This window comes from Pholcus phalangioides, unplaced genomic scaffold (genome assembly GCF_987345545.1).
Source record: "Pholcus phalangioides strain wild (caught in Gottingen) unplaced genomic scaffold, Ppha-v1.0 ptg000022l_1, whole genome shotgun sequence".
Taxonomy (NCBI): Eukaryota; Metazoa; Arthropoda; class Arachnida; order Araneae; family Pholcidae; genus Pholcus; species Pholcus phalangioides.
In genome coordinates, this window is record NW_028301615.1 from 40,565,187 (window position 1) to 40,589,052 (window position 23,866).

Here is a 23,866-nt window from a genome sequence, read left to right on the forward strand (position 1 = left end):
GTCACGGACGATGGTGCCACAAAATTAGTACTGTATTATTCCAGTAGTGTAAAATCCATTGCGCAGAATTCAGCCAATTAGACATTATTATTCATTATTGGCATGGGTTCGTTGCTCTTCAGTTTTGTGCAAAAGAACTTCTGATATATGTATATGAATTTAATTTTAAGGACAGGAATTAATCATTATGTATTAAACCTTCATTCATCCCCAATTCTGATGAAGAACTAGCAAGCGAAGATCTTTGGTGGGCTTCTTCATGCCAGGATATCCATGGGCCCTTGTATAGTGAATATAGTGCAAAAGAATGATAAATAACAAGGTTTATTCCGAGACCCCAGATCGAACCCTGTCAGCTTCCACCTAGTGGGGGTACGGTAGAATATCTCATTGACAGACAATGTAGATAAGAGTATTAATCCCATGTAAACAAGAGTCTTCAATGTAGATAAAAGTCTCTTCAATGTAGATAAAAGTCTCTTCAATGTAGATAAAAGTCTCTTCAATGTAGATAAAATTCTTCAATGTAGATAAAATTCTTCAATGTAGATAAAATTCTTCAATGTAGATAAAATTCTTCAATGTAGATAAAAGTCTCTATCAAACAAACTCTTCCATCAACCTCCAGATCCTACCTCTACGTAACTTATATTTTTAGATCAGTAATGATAATTAAGAAGAATCAATTTACTTTACCCTCAAACTCAGCCCGCACATTCGCTCGACTTACTTCCACTTATTCACTACTTTTTGGTTCACAAAACTATACTAAAAAAAATTTCAGTTTTCTCGTTCCGAAATTTTATAATACCCTTCCCATTGAGATTAAAGAGGCAACTACACATTCTCGAGTTTAAAAAAAATCTTAAGTTCCATCTTTTTCAAATTCCAGACATTGAGATCCACTTTAAATTTCATCCTCAGACTGTTTCCTCTTAAACATAACTTTCATTTTTTACCCTCTGCTTTATGAATGTATGAATTAAATAGAAAAAAGGAGGGAAAAATGCTGTCAAATAACATATATAACTCAGAAAAATTTAGACAATTGCAAATGCATTGCATCGGCATGGATGTACATTATTGTATTTTGCATATGTCGATTCATGTTCTGATATCGCATAAGCGTCACAGCACCTTCAACCCCGTTACATGTTTATTATTCACACCAATTGTATATATCTCGCCACCACCTATTGGTATATTAAATTTAATTGCATTTCTCTCTTTCCTTTCCCTTATTTTCTTTTGTTTTCTGTTGTTTATTTTTCACTTATCTTTATAATACATATTTTTACTTTTGTTCCATTGATTATAATTTTTCTATTTGTCATGAATTCTAACTTATTGTACAATAGTAATCTTAACAAACACAAACATTTTGATTGTAACAACCAGTATGGGACTAATGTCGCCTTCGTTGTTTTATACTTGAATATGAATGATATTTTATTTGTTTGTAATTATTTGAAATGAAAAAAAAATGTAGAGATAAGAGTATTTTAGAAAAGTACAGTAGATGGTAATAGAAAGAAGATTGTCCCCCACTTGAAAAAGCCTCTCCAAAGAGAGCAGGCAAGCATTCAGCACGATACTTACATAACATGAAAATTCACGCATTTACCATTTTCACTTCAAAATATTAAAGACAGATGGCAGCACCAGCAAGAACGCAAAACAAGCACAACTCTGACCACATAAAAATGTAAGGGCCACTCTCACACAACACGTTCCTGCATGTAGCTATTGGTTAGAAAATCCGCAGAGGAAAAATGTATGAGGTGCATGTACGGTTTAAGTAATATAGTAGAAGTAGTAGTATTTATAGAAGCTACGGTGTATAGCTTCAGAAGGATAACGAACGTTTTGAGAGGCCTTTGATTGCATTTCAAGATGTATTCAATCTATTTTATGCACATTCTTTACCACTGATATGTTCAGAAGAACCTCAGGGGTGGTGGATTGAAATTACAGTACAAAGGCACGGACATGAAACCAGTTGCCCCTTATATACGGAACTCAGACGCGCACGCAGCAGGAGAGATAGTACATTACATTGTATATTCGTTAATTATTGGAGGAGGTGTTCTCTGCCCCGCCACCATGAAATTTATTTTCGGGGACGGGGCTGAAATACTCTGGGTTCCGGCGACTCTATAGTATACAGCATAGTTTCCCAAACTTTTTGTTCCATCGCCCCTTCTTCAGAAGTTTTTTCTCTCATCGTCCCCCAACTCAAGCAACCCCATGGGATCCTATGTTATACCCGTAACTTCTATCACCCCCTGGATTTTTCCATTGCCCCCTTTGGAAACACTGGTGTGCAGTACGGTAGAGCCGAGCTTTGCAACTTGAGCATTTTATGCTCTTCACTCGTTAGTGTTTCTGGGATTTTCTCTTTTTTTTTTTTTTTTCAAACAAACGGGTATATCAAGGAAACAGTTATTTTCCGGATATTATGCTGAGGTGAGCTCGGAAAGAAAAGTCATCACGTCTCCGCCGGGACTCGAACCCAGGCCCTCTTGCATACCGGGCAAGCATGCTACCATCTACACCACTGGAGACACATGAATCTGCCTTCCAAATTTCACGCACTGTGTCGTGAGGCGCTGAAGTAGAGGCATTAGTAGCCTCTCTTAACTTCAGGAAATGGCCCCCGGGTGGGACGGTTTAGAGAGATATAGATGGCTTTTTTGGTATGCAAGAGGGCCTGGGTTCGAGTCCCGGTGGAGACGTGATGACTTTTCTTTCCGAGCTCACCTCAGCATAATATCCGGAAAATAACTGTTTCCTTGATATCTCTGGCTGTGAAAAAAAAAAACAAAAAAAAAAACCATCTATATCTCTCTAAACGGGTATATGTTTCTTACTGTTTTACCATGTATGAAGTGGGAACATTTCTCCCAAATCGAATATTCGTTCGATGCTGAAATACTTTTGATGGAATGAGGGGGCGGAAATTGCATTCTCATTGGTGGACGTCCAAGAGAGTAATTCATGCAAAACTTTTTCAGATTCCTCTTACTCTCCTGAAAAATGAAAAAAAAACCAAAAATGAAAAAAAAACCCGGGGTATTCATAAGAAACGTAATTTCATTTCTTTTCCGCGAAACTATATCTTTTCGACGCTATCACTGAACCGAGTTTTTCTTTTTTTTTCGCGGGTAGAAGGGAATGCTTTCCGGCAATTTCAACCAGATGCTTACTTGGGTTTATATTTTTCCACCCCTAAAAGCCATTCTTTTCTTAGAATTCGAGGAACGAGGAAGAGTTCCTGGAACAGTTTCATTTTTATGTATGATATATATGGTATATGTATACACATATATTCTCCTCAATAGACAATTTCAAAGCACGGAACAGCTTCTTGTTCCCGTTTTTACGATTTCCTATTTTATCCCCCACCTTCCAGTAAACTGCTTTATTCTGTGGAACGAACCAGAACCTTTTGAATGAGAAAGAGAAAATCAGTTGGGAGCCTACAGATGACAATTTTGGTGGCGTCTCTCTGATATAATGTTTCGTCCTCGAGGACCAAACACACTCTCTCTCTCTCCCTCTCTTTCGTACCTCGTAGAATTTTCAGAATGTTTGACAAATTTGATTTTCATCAGAAATAGATAAGAATGAACATCGTTTGAAAATAGGAGAGATTTTATGACATAAATTTCACAAAATAGATTTAGATGCATTTTTTGTAATGCTCATATTGTGGACTACTACAGTTCTTTTTCTTCACCCTACGCATGCATTTCGTAAACTCCTCTGGGGCAGCGGTTCCCGAATACTATATATACTCGTATATAATCTGAGTTTTTTTAGTTCAGAAATCGGCTTATACACGGATCAGTTTTTGAGGGAAAAAATTCAGTCCGGTTTTATCACCTTCCACCTATCCCTATAGCGAAGTGCACTAATTCTGGCCAGCAAATCGGGTTCAACCGTGACCTTCGAAAGTAATATGTCACTCACGTAGGTCACGGTTCAACTCGGCCCACGAAAACAAAACCATGCTTCAGCATCATGGGGACCCTCTCTCCTAGCAATACACTGTGACCCCCAACAAATTGGACACAGCGTAATTTACTTATTTTAAAATGGTACAGCGCTGACAGGAATTAATTTAATCACACAATATACGCAAAACATATACACGACATGACGGATACATGAAAAACAGATGCTATCACAACAACGACGTAGCACGAACTGGCTAAACGCCCACAGCGGTGATACAATTAGTATTGCAGAGAAGTGGCATATGTCAGACGTAAATGCAACCACGTACATGAAATCCCCTCCCTTTCTTAGCATTACCAATGTCACATTCATAACCCAAGCCAGTCCCGAGATTTGGTTTTCGGATGGACATAGCGTCGGCTTGACAGCCAATGGCACATCATCATCGGTCTCATCCTTCATCTCGTCTGTCTTGTGCCCAGCCGTGTGTGGCTGCTCCAGAGGTCGGCTGTCTATACAAATACAAAGGCCACAACAGACAAAATGCCCAACGAGGTGGCTGAAAAAGATGCCCATTAAAAATATGGAATTCGAATATACAGGGTGTCTTGCCTTTATTTCATCAACCGTCCGTCGTAGAGGTGTGGTTCCAGTTTAAAAAATTATCAACAGGCGTTCGAAAGTTACCCTGCATTAGTTTTGGAGTGAAAATACAGTGTGTCACAAAGTAAAAAAATCTAAATTTTTATACGGTCCCTCTGTGCTCCAACTTCCGATCAGAAAGTTGTCGCCCTGTATCTCTTGATGCCAACAAAAAAATTTCCATGTTTCTAATAGCAGTATTCACAAAGATATTCGAATTCGAAAAACGGAGGAAATTTGGGAAAGAATAGCGTTAAAAGCGGGTTTTTTTACCAAACCTGGGACCCAGCAACCCAGGAACGTCATTTCAACTTTTTCCAAGGTGGGGGGGGGGGGGGAAAGAACATGTAATCAATGTATGTGTATATATTTATATATATATACTACTTTTAGTGTATTTTCAAAAGCCGGGGAGGGGGGTGTGTTGCCCCCACACCCTATTTGTATATAGCATATATATAATATATATATATACTATTTTTAGTGCATTTTCAAAAGCCACGGGTGGGGGCAATGCCCCCCTCGCCACAAATGACGGCCCTGCTGGGACCTGACGGCAACGTTCACATGGTAGACGAGCATCTTGCCACCATGCCAATCGGGCCTTTTCATGGTATAATTGTGCAGCTGTCTTCCGTATGTTGCAGAGGAAATGGCGAGAGTGTTTAACTTCCATGTTATGTAAGTATCGTGTTGTAAGTCTATACTGATCTCTGCAAGGAGACCTTTTCAAATCGGGATATCGGCTAGCATTCGTGCTTAAAAGCTTTAAAATTGCAGAAAAATAAAATCAACCGACCACCACATAGCCGCAAACCGGGTTCGAACCCAAACCCCCACTATGAAAGTCCAACACGATGCCCACATGGTCAGGGAATTTCTCTAGTGCAGTGATTATAAAACTTTTGTCTACCGCGGCTCCCTTGCCCTATTCATGATTCCTCCAGAATAGTTTAGTAGCTATTTTGCCTCACATAAAAGAACGAATTAAAAGCATAGGTAGGTACAGTATCAGTATCTCCAGCTCGCCACGACTCCTTCAGGAGCTAATACTACTTTATCGTACATGCACCTCCTACACATTCCTCTACGGAATTTCTAACGAATCGGCACATGCCGGAGAATGAGTGTTTTGAGTGTATGTGTAGCCCTAACGTATTTATGTTGTCGAGTTGCGCTTGTGTGTGTTCGTGCTGTCATTTGTTTTCCATTTTCTCTTGTAAAGATGGAAACGCTTGAAGTTCCATGTTATGTCAGTATCGTGTTGTAGGCCTGCCTGCCTGCTCTCTGCGGAGAGACTTTTTCAAATGGGAGACCGGCTCACGCGCATTCACCCCTCGAAGTTGGAAAACCGTAGGAAACCAGTTTCAGGCGACCATCACTGTGCCGTCAACGAGGTTCGAACCTGAACCCCCCAGGACGATGCCCACACAGTGGCCTGAGGAGCTGCGGCACACACTTTGAGAAACATTGCTGTAGGGAATTTTCAACGAATTAGTGCAGGCCAGAAAATTTTGTGGTGTCGAAATGCTGCAGCCCATATTTTGTGGGAATTTTGTTTCTCGTCTTCCACCTCGTTGAGCATTTTGCTGTTGGGTCCTTTGTATTTGTATTTGTGTGGCCCATAATGTATTTATGATGGCAGCGAAATGCGTGTTTATATATATACAAGGTGTGCACTCTTATTGTTGTCCAATGGTTAATTCCTAAACCGCTGGTTTCAGAAACAACTTTCAATTAGAGAAAATGTTTCAAATGATGTCGCCCTTAAATGCTGCTGTTTAAATGAAAAAAATTAACAATAAAAAAGTTGCAAAATTTAATTTACTTTCAATTAGAGAGTTGCTGCGCTGTCTCTCCTGAGGCGAACAAAAATTTCCATGTCTCTATAGCAATATTCGCTGAGATATTTGAATTCGAAAAGTGAAAGTTCAAAAGTCCAAGTCAAGGTTGTGTCTAAAACCAACGGTTCATGAAATAGCCATTGGACAACGGTAATAGTGGACACCTTGTATATAAAGAAGTGCTTTCTTCCTTTCCTTCCTTCACATCGAGCACATCTCCGGTCTATCGTCGCAGCCAATTCACTACCGAATGAGTTGTGCCGGAAGTGTGATTGTGCGTAAATAACAATCTGAGTGCGCATCTCCTGTTGTGTCCGTTTTCTCAGTGCTGCTATCTATATTTAAAATTGTGAGTAAGCTGCAATGATTGACTATTCGTATCGTTGTAGGTCAGTTGCTCACTGCGAAGACTTTTGTGCAATCAGCGCTGCCATCTGCCTCTCATATTAGAAGTGAAAAAATTAATAAATTTTAGTGGTTCAGTGTTTCATATAAGAATCATGTTGCAAAACAGTCTCATTCTCTGTGGGAAAACTTTTTTAAATTCTGAGCCGGATCACATTCGAGGGTGGAAAACTGTGGCTCTAGATTTCGATGAATACAATATCAGACCCAAGTTCCGCACCAAAATGATAATGTGTTAACGAGATTTTGGTAGATAAAATCATCTCATTTTCGACAAACGAAACATTTTTCGTATCGAGGTTTTAGTTTTTGATGTCGCGTTTTCGTGTCGTTCGTGCAATAAATGAGTTGCATGCTTTTTGGTCATCCATCCGTAATCCCCATCATCTGAATTGTTTATTTTCCATATGTGTGTGTGTGTGTGCGCCCAACGGTTTATCTTCTCTGGTCAACCATTTCCATTTCCTGTATTTATGAAAATAGACTTTGTGTGTGTTTATCTGTCCCTGGCCTCACGCTATTCCTCATAACATTTACCGTCATTTTAGCGGAACCCTTTCGCCAATTTCTGGTAGTCATTTCCCACGACATTCTTATACTTGGATGTTTGAACTTGGAAATCACTCATTCAGTTTATATACACTTTATTTGTAATCCATAATCTTCGAGTCACGCGATATTCGAACTGCCATATCTAACGTTCCAAATTTGGATACGTCTTTGGCCTCAACATCTTCTTCCTTGTCCAATTGGCACCAAGAGGACATAATGCCGTCACGGCCAGTTCTTTTTTATCACTCTTGAAGAACGGCCAAATGCACTCTAATAGGGACTCTTCCCACAGATATTTTACACAATGCATGCTCAACCCATGGTCCGCGGGTTAAAAGTGGCCCTCGAACTCATCGGATATGGGCCACTACCTCAAATTTTGTAAAAATAAACTAAGTGGCACTTAGTTTGTATTTTTTTTTTTTTTTTTTAATATATATAAATCAAATTTATTGTTATCATATAACAGTACAATTATAGTATTACTAACTAACTATAGTATTACTAGCAATTAGTTGTATTTGTTTTGGCACTTAGTTGTATTTGTATTTCAGATCACTTAAGGGACCAGTAGCAAATTTAAAATCATTCAAGTGGCCTGCGACATGTTTACAGATCACTTGAATAACCCGTACGACAGGTTCAGGTCACTCAAGTGGCCAGCGCCACATTTACAGAGATCTCTCAAGCGGTCGCGACACATTTTCATATCACTAGAGTGACCCGTGGCACATTTGGAGATTACGTAAGTGATCTGCGGTGTTTTTCCAGATCACTTTAACTAAGTTGAAGATGATAATATAAATTACCTAAAAATCAAAGTTTTAAATAAATTAAGGCGAAAAAAAACCGCTACAACGTTGGTTGACTGCAGTAGTAATATTGTTATGATTTGACTGAAATTGTACTTATGGTGACATCTCTTGATAGGAGTATGAAACGTTGTATGAAATATCCACTACTACTAACGTTGTTTTAGTTCAGGCAGTCCAGGAATTACTATCGCATCACATTTACTAGTACTAGATAGAATGGCCTCCATTGATCTAGAATATTTTCCTCGACTAAGAATATTTGGTAACCGCCGCTCTAGATTATAAACCGATCAAAAATCGATCAATATTTATGGAAACAATTGTGTCACATGAAAAATCTGAATATACGTACAAAGTCCATGATTAGTATACATTTTATACACCCAGTGCACAAAAAATTAGTGACACCCCTCACTTGAACTTCGACTCGTCTGTGCCGCACGTTCACTGACGTAATAAACCGGATTTGCTGATAAAAAGCTTTCTCCTGGTCAGAAACATCAGTTAACGTTGCAAATTCACCTGTTCATGAGGGAAAACTGGAGATTTGAGTGATTTTGAACGTGGTATGATTGTGAGCGTCGGAAGGGACTGTTCCGGTATCTCCGAAGTCGCTAACCTTCTTGACTTTTCTAGTACAACAGTATCTCGTGTCTTCAAAGAAAGCGGAATAGTGGGAGGTAATCACTTGTGAACGAAAGAGGGTGCCAGACGAACTGACACGCATTGTGTTCAAAGTTATTAGAGATCCAGAATTGATGGGAAAAATGATTTAAAAATTAATGAAAATTCAGAATTATATGTGACAAATCAAAATTTAGAATCAAAGAAAGAATTAATGAAAATTCACAACTAAAGAACTTTAGAACATTAATGAATACTGAATAAAATAATGAAAATTGTAGATGATCTCAGAATTGATGAACACTCAGAACTAATGAAAGTAGTAATGAATTCAGAATTAAAAAAAGAAAGAATTCCAGAATTAAAGAAAGAAAGAATTCCAGAATTAAAGAAAGAAAGAATTCCAGAATTAAATAAAGAAAGAATTCCAGAATTATTGAAAGAAATAATTTCAGCGTCAATGAGCATTCAGAAATAATAAAAGCTGAAAGTAAGTTATGATTTTAGAATTATTCAAAATTCTGGATTATTTAAAATACATAATTATTGAAAATCGGTAATTAATGAGAGAAATATTTGTTGAAAATTTTTGGAATTATTGAAAGAAGTGATTTAAAAATTATTGAAAATTCAGAATATACGTGGTGAATGATTCCAGGAAAAATAATAAAAATTTAGTACTATCAATGAGAGAAATATTTTCACAATTACTGAAAATACAGCATTAATGAGAAAAACAATTTTAGGATAATAGATTTCAGAATTACTGAAAGAAACAATTTGGGAATTAATGAAAACTTGGGTTCAATGACAAAAATAATTTGAGAATTAATACTAAATTTCTGTGATGCAAAAGTTCATTCCAATTTTTTAATATAAGCTAAGGATTCCGAAAATGTTTTAATATCTATTTATATTAATATTTTACTACAATAGGAAGGTACTTCTCGGCTCCCAGTATACAGTGTTGTCACACCAAGGCCTCTGTAATATTTGTCTATTTGTATACTTGTATTTTGTTTAGTACTTGTTAGTATACGAAAGTCTTTGCCACCACATAAAAATTTATGTTTGCATACTCTGGATGGATCAGCGATCCCTTGAGTAGAATACTGTATTTATATATATTGTTTTTTTTCTTAATAAACTATTTATTTATCTTTCGTGCTCTCATAATTAAACTTAAGGGTTCAAATGCGTTTGTCGACTCTCTCTGCTCGACTCGTGTAGTACAAGTCCCTGTATGTAGATTCCTCTTCCAAATCCAGGATAAGCATCGTGATCTTTGATGCAAGAAAGATGATTTCAGTTGCACAATTTCATTTGGATTCAGCTCCCCCCCCCCATAACTTCGGTTCATTTATGGTAGAGAACAAAAGATAGAAGAGACAGGAAAAAAGAAAAACAGAAAAAGAAAGACAAGAAGGGTTTTTGTTTTCGCAAGTACGGGAATAGACTGTGCGGGTTTGTCCCCAAATTCCTCCCTGTGCGGAAATGCACAATGCGGAACTGTCTATACACCTTGCTGCCTGTGGGCTAAACAAGTTTTGCCACACTTATCCCAGTCTAATGTTTGTTGACCACTCATTCCTCGAATTTGCCGGTACACACTGTACAGCCCACTAAGCCAACAATCCCCTAAAGAAGAGGGTTATCTTAAGGCCTCTGCTTTGGAGGGTTTTGGCTAAGTCCCGGCCCTGTAAATACGCCTACAGCTCACTAAGATACTCTTGGTCACTCACCTTCTTGCAAAATTTCTTGGCCACTTTTTTGGACAGTCATTGACCTGGTCTCTCGCTCTCTTGATATTTTCCGTTAAGATATATTGTGGATTAGGGCCAGAACTAGGGGGGGGGGGGCAGCTGCCCCGGCCAGCAATTTTAGGTGGGAACAAAGAACATCGTTATAGAATGATCGAATTTTAAAGTTGTGGGGATGGCAAAATAATGTTTGCTAAGGTCGGCTAAATCATGTTTACCCCGGGCGCCAAAAATCCTAGTTACGGATCTGCCGTAGAACATTTTTTCTTTTTAACAACGCTTCATGTTTTGAACATTAGTATCTGTTTTTCAGAATTTGTCATACCGGCCTCAGCGGAAATCATTCAAGCTTAGCATAACTATATTGCTCTCACTTTATGTTACCGTAAACAAAAGAAAAAAAGACTCCGTAAAATGTGACATGGCATAATACTTAGCCTTATTTGCAGAAGTGCAACTCGTGGTGCTCAGAAACAGGGCCTTAACTAGGTGTTGGGAACTGCCCCGTGTGGAAAATTTTAAGGGGCGCGCAAATTTTAAGTGGGAGCAAAAATGCCGCTATAAAATCATCGAATTTTTCAGTGGTGTGGCGGGAAAATGTTGTTTGTGCTCTGCTGAGAAGCATCTTTGTATATATTGCATGAACACCCTTTTAACCAGGTGATTTCGCTTCATAGACATAAGATTATGGTTATATTATATCTGTTTCGTTCCATCAAAACAAGGGACAATTTCGTTGGGGGCAAAACTAGTCCATCCGGTTGAGATAGAGCAACACCTTCATGCATGCTACACAAACCTTGAAGCAACCAAAGCTATGGAAGCAACACACCTATTAACCCGAGGGCTCTCTTCTTTTTTGTAGGGGGCGCTTTGTACCCACGCGGTTTTATAAAATGTCTGGTAGTTTTTTATTGGCGCGTTATCCCAGAAAATATATTATCACTTTAACGTAAATCGCTTTTACTTAATATTTAATATTTTCCCACATATCCGAAAAAATGTCCCATTGTTCTTGACCTATTCACAGAGGTATGTATATTCTTGTGTATATATATATATATATATATACACACCCGAATTTCCTTTTAAAAACTATTATTTAGAGGCTTGCAGTGCCTACCAAAGCTTCGTAGAGAGACGTAAACTACCTCCCGGACACTTTTCTGTTATCACCGATTCCATGGAATAGGGCGTTAATGTATTTCACTCCCCGTTAACGGATACTCTCGATAGCGGACAGTAAAATCAGGAGAACTCTAATTTATTAATTTTTGGTCACAAACCGAGAATTTATCATATCCATTGATAAATTCTCGTATTAACTTAATTAACTGAATAACTATGGCCCAGGAATGCCAGGATGGTTATTTGCAATGGTTTTGTTTGTTGCTACGTGTGAAGAAGGCAAACATTATAAGACTGATAATGTTGTTATGAATGTTTTTATCTTCTTTACGTTGATTTTAATTCAATTTCATTTTTATTGCAAAATATGTGTAGCACGCGTATCATGTACGGGTAAAAATAATTGGTTTTTAAGGGAAAAGGTTATAAATTTTTTCCACATTTATTCCAAACTTTCCAACTTTATTTGGGAATTATGCATAATCGTAGTTAAAGTGGTAAATGTAATGAAATTTAATAAAACTTTCTTTACCGAGACGATTGGTGAAAGCATACCACCGGTGTATCACTTTCGCAGTAACACACGCATAAACATTTTAACTTTAGAATTTATAGAAACCAATTGCGACTGAAGTAAAACCCTGTATAAATGTGAAATTCGTATAAATGAGGTTCCACTATGTATCGTACCTCCTCACCTCCTGATTAGCGGACAAAAGTTTTGGTCCCGTGGGTGTCCGTTATCGAGAGGTTCTACTGTAGTAGTGTATGTAGGGGGCTTTGCGTCCAAGTTAAAAAAAATTGATGTTTTGAAAAATATATCTTCTAGAAATAGGACCATCTTAACTTAGGCACGACCTAGTGCTTAGTAGTGCCTGACAGGATTGGACAAATAAATCTATTGCCGGACATGCCCGGGGCATGTAAAAATTTCGACTTGGGTATGTATTTTTTTCGACTACATTCCCAACGCGGGTATATATATATAAAAGAAAAAAAAAAGTAAACACTTGCGGTTTTTTTCATTTTTTTCATTTTTTTCATCGATGATGACGCAAGTGTTCCTACATACTTGCGTGAAATTTTACAGAAATGATTTCTCTGGCAGCCATGATGCAAATGTGTAGTCAACGTATTTTGGTCTGTTTTTAGGGTTTTAAAATTTAGCAGCCTATATGGGCTCCCTCATATACTGCAACTAGGCTCTTTTTCTCCTTCCCTTGATAACTTCAGAGCAGCGATATGCGAACGAAAGACGTTTATTAAAGACTATTTCTAAACATCATCTTTTTGCGTCAGAAGGATAAATTATGATGCCTTGAACATTGATGAATGAGTTCAAATTTTATTTACTTTACCGCACCGATAATGTTTTAAATAAGGGAAATGCGTATAAATATTGCTTGAAATAGAAAAGCTTTTGTGCTAGGACTTCTGCTGCCATCTATCAAATGAAAGCAAAACTATTTGTTTTAATTCTCGAAATAAAATTGACGTTGGTTTTCATTGGCATACGCAAAGGGAAGGTGGGGGGTTCTAACCCCTCCCTCCTCAAGCCGAGATTATAGTGTTATTTTGCAGGAAAAAACTCAACCCCCCCTTGAGAAGAAAAAAATTGAAACCCCCTTGAGGAAATTCTGCGTACGCGTATGCTGGTTTTAAACTGATGTGCAGCATAAAAATGAACATTTAGTATGATACTGTTACGATCTATAGACGATAGATGGCGCGATTTTTTTCGATGGCTCTCAGAAATATCGAAATCTTTTGATACCGGTTTCGGTATTGCGCAAAGGCATGCGATTGGTGAAGAACTGGTGGAGGGTTGGGCAGAAGCATTTGTGGAATGCTCTTTTTCTCGAAGTTTCGACCGAAGCTATAAATAGTGAGGCGATCCTTAGAGTGAGGATGCCAGATTCCACAGATTAGAGAGATTCGATGAAAAGTCAGTGGTGAGATGAACTTTATGAGAATATTGTTCACTCTCCGATTAGCTTGTAAATACGCGTAAATTGCTGTTCTGTAAATAAATCTGTGTTTGTCCGTCGAACCGCTTCTTGTTTTGCGACCTCGAAGTCTTGTGAAAAATTATCCGGAACAATACTATAATTTTTTCATTTTCAAGCTACATACCGATGTAAATTTCATGCACCAAAAAATACCGGTTACTATATTATGTTGTTGTTTATAAAAAGTGACCTTACGACAAACATAAAAATATAGTAACCGATATTTCTTGGCGCATGAAATTTTCTCCGATTTGTAGCATAAAAATAAAAATAAATAATAGTTTCATACCACATGTTCATTTTTATGCTGCACACAGTTTAAAACCAACAACAATTTCATTTAGGGAATTATATAACAGATGTGGTTTTGATTCTACTCAATAGGTGCAACGAGAAGTTCTAACTAAACGGTGTTTCTCGCATTTATAATAGCATATTTATAGTTTCCATATATAATTTTCATTTTTAAAAATTAAATATTTATACACAAAGTTATAGGAAATTTCCCTTCTAATATTATTTGCACAGGTTCGCAAATTCTTTCTCCCATCTATGCCTGTGGGTTTTCGACAATATTCACCCATAGTGGCAACTATACGATTGGTCAGCCGAGGCAAGTACTCATTTGGCGCGCCGTTGTAATGTTGAAAAGGAGAGGTTAAAGAATGAAATTAGCGTCCCCTCTGGTCCAGCCCCGGGGCACCATACCTCCAGGGACCTCCCCCAGGTTCCGGTCCTGTATTCACCGATTTAATTTCAGCAACCTGCAATGAGAAAAAAGTTGAAGAACGCTGAACCATACAAGGCCCAGGCTTTAGTGCCAATCGGTAATTATATCCATTGTCTTACGAGTCGACACTATAAAATGTTCTCTGAAATATTTTTTAACAGGATTTGCTCCCGTTTCTCATTCGTATGATCTGGAAAATCCTGTTCCAGGCTCGCATCTGCCTAAAGGCAACATCTTCTGTAGCAGAATGCCTCCGCGCGTAGCTCGTGACGTCACTGAAGTCGTCCATTTCACCTATAGTCATTGAATATACTGCAAGAAAATGTAAAAATTTTACATAAGTCGGCTATATCCAATGGCTACAGGTGAAATGGACGACTTCAGTGACGTCAAAACTTCGCGCGGAGGCTTTTTGCTATAGAAGGTGTTGCTAAAGGCCGCTACATACTATAGTTACGTGGAACCATGAACCATCAGAGACGTTGTGAATTCTGATTCGTGGAAATTATGCGATAAAAGATATTTATCTTTACCAATCGAAATATATCAAACTAAAGGATGGGTCAATTCAGATGAGCAGCTATTTACAATAAGTGTATCATAATTTAATTATTATGATTATTATTATAATTATTTATCCGTAATTTTATCAAAATTTTACGTGTACAATAATCAATATATCTAGCTAATACTACGTCTAGAGTTAGCAGAAATCATTCTGCGTTCTTTCGTTTCCATGATGTTAGCCTGCAATTACCGTTCAGAATGCTCCTGAGCCTATTGTTTGGCGTGTGTTGAAGGGGAAAAGTGTGTTACAAGCCTAGCGATGATCTAAAAAGTAAGTTAAATTCTGTCCACAGGATTCCAAACATGGGGGTAGTTTGGAATTTCATAATAAAACAATTCTGTCGACAAGAAATATAAATATTGAAAAATAAAATTTGATTTCATTTATTATTGATTAAGTAAATAAAAATCGAGATGAACATAGTCGTCCCGCAAAATGAACCGTCGCTTTATTAACGAAGAATCGAAAAATGTCCCAAAACGGGACGTATGGTGACCGTATAATAATGACCCTGCCGATAAAATTCTCGTGATGAAGTGGTCATGCTTCGAAAACTTTGGAGACCATTATCCTTACAAAATCCTTCGTACGCTACAGAGTCCGTGGCACTTGCATCCTGGAACAGAGTCCATGGGCTGGGATCTTTGGCGGGCCCCAAGCCTCACTTTTCACGGGCCCTTTTATAAAGGAATTTATAGCAAGAAAAAACAAAAGCTTATTATGCTTGTCCCGGGTCCCAGGGATGGATCCCCGCCAGCCCCACCCTTGTGGGCAGAGGCACCGACATGAAGAAAACATTGGAGGGGCTGAAACTTGCTGGTCGTCCCGCATATACGGGATTCAAGCGCGTACGCGGGAGGAGGAAGGTGCAATGCATTGTTTTTTTTCAGAAATTGTTGGGGGGCTCAAACGGCCTGAGCCTGTAGGTTCCGGCGCCTATGCTTGTGGGGGCCATGACTGATTCAGACACATACTGAAACTAAACTAGCATTGACTCGGTAAAGAACAACGAGCACTTTCGGGTTCTTCAGTGAGTGTTCAAGGGTAACAGATTGAAGGTGAATGAAATACAGTACATTAATTATCTTCTGTCAATCAAATGTGAAAAAAAAAACACAAGTAGAGAGAGTAAGACACACAAACAGGTTTTTTTTTATTCGAGATAGACGAATAATCTCGCCAAACATCGCCAAAGAAATGGAGTTTATAGCAACCCACCGCCCCAGCATCCAATTCTGTGCCTGCCCTGAACCAGCACAGAGTCAGTGGAGAAGAGGAGAAAGAGAAGCGTTCTCTCAATTGAATGTTGTGTGTGTGGTGTTTGGAGTAAGAGCGTCTCATTGTGAAATGACCATCAACAAAAAAGAGATGCACATTCTCTTGTCAAGAGCATTTTTGTGAAAAAAGTGAAATAATATTCAGTCTTGTTATTGAATACAACAATGTGCCCGACACTTTGTGGATTACTTTGAATGAATTCAACATGACATAATAGGTGCCATCACAGTGTCTTGTGTGAGTGTTTGCAGTGTTTCCTCCCCTTCACCAAATTGTTTGTTATTATTATTAGTGGGGGGTTGTTTGATTTTTCCTCCACCAGCCGGCATCTTTGTTTCCAGGATTTCGTCTTTTTTTGTGATCGGAATTTAACAACAACGAATGGAAATTTTCCAGGTGAGTTCAATTATGTATGTTTCGAGTATTGATCGCATGTTGTTTTTGCATTGACTGTGGTTTGCAATATGTTCAATTAGTCTTGTGTGTAAATAATGTACGTACGTGTCTTCTTCCGGCTGGTTCAGAAAAAACTTGAAAATTGAGTGAATTTTAAATTCATAAAGTTTATCGTTGCGCTATTTGGAAAGTTTTTTAGAATCCGACAAAACAAAATGGTATGCTTGACAATTCTCGATGAAACGTGCGAGTATTGTGCTGATCGAAATACTCGGTTTGAACGGTAATAATACGGTGAAACCTCCCTCTTAACGGCCACCCCTCTTTTACGGCCGAACAATAATTTCTCCTTCTATAATGAAAGTAGGCATTTCAAACTTCTGATTAATGATTACTCCTCTTTTACGGACGTCTTTCCCCCCCCCCGGCTATTCATAGGCGGAATTGGACTTTAAAGGCTGGGGGGGGGGGTCACGATGATGGTAATGCCAATTCATATATATGCATATACATTAGATCAGTCGACCCAATCATTGACGCTGATAACATTAAGAGAATTCTCAAACACAAAATATTTCTTTGAGTTATAAAATAATTCTCTGCTATAAAATAACTAAATTGCAAAAGTTGGTTTTTATTAAAATATAAGAAATATTTATAGATTAATCACATATTAGAATTGTGTTAATTACATTAATAAACATTTTGTTTTAATTAATTATTAGAAGACTGAATGATTTTTCAGAAGTTTTATTGTTTTTAGTGTAAATGTTTTATGTTAAAATAAAAAATGGTTTAAACCAAAAACCCCGGTCTTTTGTTTTTTTAAACCGATTTTTTACCAACCCTGATATACAGTGATACCTCGGCTAACGAAGATGATTCGTTCCGGAATCACGTTCGTTAGTCGAAATGTGATTTCCCATAGGTTTCTATGGAAAATCGTTTGATTCGTTCCACGTTCTGCCCAAAAAATCGAGATAAGTTTTACACCAAGGAAATGCTATGGAAAAGATAAAAACTGATTTGAAGGCTGAAACGAACAGCTTCAAAATTAGATAAATGAGAATCTACAGGAAAGTAAGAGATACTCCGAAGAGCTTTTTATTTTATACTAATGTACACAACCAACACCACACACACACACACATCTTTAGTCTACTAAAGATGGTATTGACGCAACCCAGTTGAGTTCGTAGGTTTCTCCATTCATTTGTGATTTAGCCAACTCATTTCGTTGTCTTACACATGCAGATAGAAAAGATGAGCTCCAGAGGAAAATTTCCAGACTGTTCAGTTCGATGCAAACGACTCTTGCACTGAAAAAAAACGCGCTCTGAAAACATAGGCTCCTTTTTTTCCCCCAATAATTTTTTTTTCGCCAAATGGTTCAAAAAATTCAGAAAGAGAAGTGGAGGTACATCGGGGGAAAAAGATTCCGAGGTGGACGTGATTTAATCGAACTCGAGTGCGGGTAATTCTGATGTGATTTGCGCGAAAATTAAGCTCACACGACGCGGCTGCTTCAATCATAAAAAAGTTATTATTAATTTAATGTCAAATTATCAACGGAAATGTTTGTTAGCCGAATCCACGTTCGTTAGCCAAGGCACAAAAATCACGAAAAAATCTTCCGTGAGCCGAAAATTCATAAGCCGAGGCATCACTGTATTTGAATTTAATTATAGCAGCACGGAGCGGGCAGTCGAAACAGTAAATTTTGGAGATAACTATCTATACCCTGGGAGTCTGTATATTGTCTTGTCCTGAGCTGCGGAATATTTCAAAATAAAGGGCTAGTTAACATTAAACCGTGATGAAGAAAAATGATTTTTCGATAAGACCCGCACGCCACTAAGTTTTCTGTCTGCGACTTTTTGGACTAACTACTACTACTGAACCGTACAAGCACCTTGTAAATATACCTCTGAGGAATGTCTAACGAATCGGTAAATGCCCGAACGAGTGTTCTGAGAACATGTGTGATCCTTACGTATTTATGTTGTCAGAGTAATTCATGTTTACTGGCGCTGCCCTCTGCCTTCTATATTCTGAAGTGAAAATGGGAAATTCGCTCGAATTTTTCAAGTTATATGAGTATCGTGTTGAAGGTCTGACTCAAAGCGTATTAAAGATACGCTTTGGTCTGACTGCTCTCTGTGGAGAGGCTTTTTCAAATGAGAGCCTCGAAGATGAAAAACAGCAGAATACACCAACTTCACTCAACCCCCACTGTGCTGCTGACGGGGTTCGAATCTGGACCCTCGCTATGCAAGTAACACGATGCCCACACGCGCGTGGCCGCGCGGACATTGTCAGCGGCCTATATTAAGATCAGAGCTTGTCAAATTCCAGGTGTCAGGTTGCCATGACGACTGAAAATCTGTTATTGGGGGCCCAAAACTTTTTCTTTGTAATCGTTAAATTGGGGTTTGAGAACAACATGTGTGTGAAATTTTCAGAATTCATGTCAGCACGTCTACTAACACGGAAACGGATCACAAAGTAGGAAAAAAAGGTTTATATAGACCGTTCTTTCATGGAAAAAAAATGCTTGGCTTCCACCTGAATTTTCCTTCAATTTGTCAAGCCCTGGTTTAGATCGCATCAATTTTCATCATTTGAATTTCCCTAAATATTTTGATTCGTCGCCCATCCGAACTTCGGATAAGTCGTCCTAGATGAGGGAGCCGAGGACAAATGATTTCTAGTCCAAAGGCAGTAACAGGGCCCGAAGTTTGAGGGCATTACATGAAGTCCTTGTGATCTGCATACCATTTTACAATCCTAAATAACCTACCTGGAAATTTCTTTCAGGAATATGTACTTTGACCAACATACAGTGAAATCTCGATATGACGATACTCTGTGGACGAAGAATAAACACCGTTGTATTGAGAGGCAGCAGTTTAATATTAGAGAGTATAAGCATTTCCAAACAAGACATGGAAAAATATTGTTGTGGAAGGATTTATCGTTATATCGAGTATGATTGTAGCGAGGTTTCACTGTATTCTCTTGTAACTTCTGACTCTCCACCTTTCTGAAAACAAGGATCAGTAAAATGCCTGAAAAATCGTCCCGTAAAATACGGGACGATCAAAGGAGCTTTCGCAATCCGCCCCTCCCGTCGCATCGTCCTGGATCCGCGCCTGGTTATAGGTGCCATTGTAAAGACCTGAAAAATGTCTGGTAAAAAGTGAACACGCCTGCTATAGTTTTTTTTGCCTCTAAACACCACCCGTCACGCTGGAAAAAAAAAAGAAAAGAAAAATGTATACCAAGGAGTAACCTGTCTGTATCGAGATGATAGACTAGTCTCTTGTACGAAAGGAAGTTCTCCATTTTCTCTTATTTATTTTATTTATCTCATCTTTTTGTGCTTGTTATACCGGTTAGGGCCGTCAAAACCAGCCGAACTTTCGTTTGAAAAAAAATGAAATGACCCATATGACTTTTGTTTTTTTTTTTGTTCTTTTCGGCAATATTTTATTTTTTTGCCTACATACATATTTCGTGGTTATTCTTCTCTTTTCCATGTTGTGTGTGTGCCTTGCATTAATCATTTGAGGTCTTTCTTCTCTGTGCTTGCTAGGGAAAGGCCACAGACCTTTCTCGGGTAGAAAGTCTCTTGGGAAGAGAAAGAAAAAGTAATAAAAGGACATTCAACATGCAATCATTTCAACATGTTTCTTCTCAAATGTGAGACATATCTATCAATTTCTAATTAATGCTTGAAATTTTTGATTGTGGACTGTCACTTAGGCTTTGTGTTGTGTTTGGTGTTCTCTGAGCGTTTTTTTTCTCTCGTAAGTTTTTGAGCAACGAAATGAAAAGTTTGAAACTTCATACCTCTGTTCTTAGAAGTATCCTCTATTTCAACTGGATCTTGAAGTATTTTTCGGTTCTTTTGGATATTCCGTCCTAGAAGAGTGATGGCCATATCGTTGGCTGTTCATGAGTAGGAAATAGCAAAATCATTAGCCTTTTTACATCAGCTGGTGGCACAATCATTTGTTTTGTGATATCAGCTAATGGCAGAATCACCAGTCTTTGCGACGTCAGAGATGATTTTTCATGTAAAATATTTTGAAAAGAACGACGACATCAGGGAAAATGTAACATGTCTAGCAGAAGTCGAGAGAAATGTAAAATATCTAGCGAAAGTCTCGGAGAAATATGTAACTATTTGATGTAGATCAGGGAGATATCCAAATATTTGATGAAGATCAGAAAATATCCAAATATTAGACAAAAGTCAGGGAAAACGTAAAATATCTAGCAGAGGTCTGGAGAAATATGCAAATATTAGATAAAAGTCAGGGAAATATGCAGTTCAGAAAAAATGTAAAATATCTGGCAAAAGTCAGAAAAATATAAAAATATTTGATAAAAGTCAAGGAAAATGCAAAATATTTGATAAAAGTCAAGGAAAATGCAAAATATCTGGCAAAAATCAGGAAAATAGGTAAATATTTGTTAAAATTCGGGGAATGGGAAATATTTAATACAAGTCAGGGTAATATGCAAATATCGGACAAAAAACAAGTAAACGTAAAATATCTAAGAAAAGTCTGAACACTTGCAATTATTTGATGAAAGTCAGGATAATACTCGTATGCAAATATTAGGTAATAGTCAGGAAAATATCCAAATATTTGATAACAGTCAGGGTAATTCGCGCAGTCATCGGATAAAAGTCAGAGTAATATGCCACACACACCATTTTTTACTGAACGAAATGTCTATAACCATACGTTCCGCTTCTAAAGAAACTCTCCCATATTTTGGTCCAGAATTATTTTACCATTCTTCATTACACCAGATAACTTGTTCCACATTACAGCTCTTATTGATGAGCCATCATTACCATGCGCCCCCCCCCTCCTCATATATCGCTGCATGGCCCCCTTAGACTGGGACCTTTTGCAGACCCCTCTATAGTGAATTTATAGCGAGAAAAAAAAACAAAAAAAAACTAGTGAAGGACTTGCGTCGCGAGGATCCGGGTTCGAACCCCATCGTTGCCACAGTGGTGGTTGGTTGAAGTTTGTTTTCTGTGGTTCCCAAGTTCAAGGCACGAATGCGAGCCGATCTCCCCCTTTGAAAGTCTCGCCACAGAGAGCAACAGGCCTACAAACAGTACAAATGTAATTCAATCATAACACATCACTCACTTCACTTCTGAAATATAGATGGCGGCACTGAAAAATCAAACACAACACTACATACGCACTCAGACTGTTAGGTACACACAGTTACACTCCCGGCATAACTCACTAGGTAGTAAATTGCTCATAGATGGTGATAGACCTGAGTTGTGCTCGGTTTGAAAGAAAAAGTAATATGCTAATATCCGATAAAAATAAGCGGAAAATTCCGTGGGGTGGGTGGCAAAACCGAAACTGTTGCTAAACCATTAGTAAACCAAAAGGGGTTTTTGAATTATATTTTTTTCCTCGGGAGCTATGGTCAAGGAAATGATGATGTACATTTTGCAGGAAACCCTGCACTTACTGGGAACACAGCAGTGTTGGCATGCGTTTCCACAAGAACTTTCAAAAGGACCTTATATTTGAATATTTTTGTCGTGAATCACATGGAAATTCTCACATCATTCGGCTCGTAGCGACATTTATCTTCAAAGTATATTTTTCCATCGGAAAATATTGAACACGTTCATTTCCTTCCCCACGAATCAAAGACATCTGGCGAGATTTTCTATTGAATTCATTGTTTGATATTGTTTCGGCATGTTATTTTCTTTTATTAAAAAACGCCACTGAGAAATGGCATTCAGATTTTTTTCCTTGCACAGCTGTTATTGTCAGTTTTTCCACCCCTCTCCGCTTTCCTCTCCTCTTAATGACGTCATACAGCCCTGAATGACGTCACTACGACCTAGTTTGTCTTTGCTTAATAAGAAAAACAAAAGTAACGGTAATAATAATAACAATAATAATTGTTTTGTTTCTTCTTATTCATAAAAATAATTGTCTCAAGCTCTGGCGACTGAGAATAACGAAATTTCGCAAATTATCGTTTTTTGTTGTTGTTGTTATATTTTTGTGTTTGTTTCCGGCCTTGGTTTTTCTTAATATGATGTGTGCTGAGCGGTTATGGACCCAAAAAGCAAATCTGGGTCGTGATTAGTTTGAAATGGAAGAGTTTATATATGCTTTTATTCTGGAAAAGTTTTTTTTTTCACAAATCTATAAATGTAAAGTATATTTTTTCCTATTAAGGGGTTCTTAACCTAATGAGTCGTCACCCATACTTGGGTCGCAAGGGCTCACGAGATGGAATCGTACAAATCCACTTGCAGTCAGGGGTTTTTATGGGTTACGCAAACTTGATTCGCACGGGCTTCCGAGATGGGAAAGTTCGAATCTACTAACAGCCAGGTACCCCTGAGCAAGGTGTCCCGTTCCAAACTTGATTCGTAGGGCTTCGGTGATAGGTTGTACAAATCCACTAACAGCCAGGGATTCTCGATTTATGGGTCCCGATCCAAACTTGATTCGCAGGAGTTTCCGAGATAAGTCGTACAAATTCTCTTACAAACAAGGGTTCTTATGGTTCGTGACTCAAACTTGGGTAGCAAGGGCTTCATAGATGGGTAGTACGAATTCACTTACAGCCCTGTTATTAGTGAACTCATATATTCCCTGGTTTCACTGATTTAAGAAAACAAACAGTTCCATGGATAGCGAAGCTGATCTTATTGTTGATTGATTGCTGATTTGGGTCGCGGCTGAAAAAGGTTAAGAATTCATCCCCCCCCCCCTCCCCCGGCTTAGCTCTTCCGCCACAAAACGTTGATATTACAAATTTCTTTCTAGTATCAGTTCGTTCTTGATGATGATATTATGGAAATTCATTTTTTTAACCGACGAAATTTTCAGAAATTCCCCGCCCATGCAACGAGAATACCCATAAATCATCATCCGTGATGTCAGTTACATCCTAACTATGATCGTGTTAACTGCTTATGCGATATTTGGAGATAATGTACAGCCGAATACATACATTATGCAAATCAGGAATTCATTTTTCAGAATTAAGAAAGAGTAGTATCTGATTTTTTTCTTCCTTGAAACCGAATAATTCCCACCGGAATCGGAAAAGCATTTTATTTTTCATGTTCAGGGGTAA

The 23,866-nt window shown here is 38.1% G+C and overlaps 1 protein-coding gene across 1 annotated transcript in view; it reads left to right on the forward strand.

Annotated features, from left to right (window-relative positions):
- Positions 1–16,295: 16,295 nt before the first annotated feature.
- LOC149070441 (uncharacterized) overlaps positions 16,296–23,866 on the forward strand; it is a 236,875-nt gene continuing 229,304 nt past the window's right edge. Inside the window, exon 1 of the mRNA XM_089250182.1 lies at positions 16,296–16,711. The gene's annotated coding sequence lies outside the window, so the exon portion shown is untranslated. The remainder of the gene's footprint in view (positions 16,712–23,866) is intronic.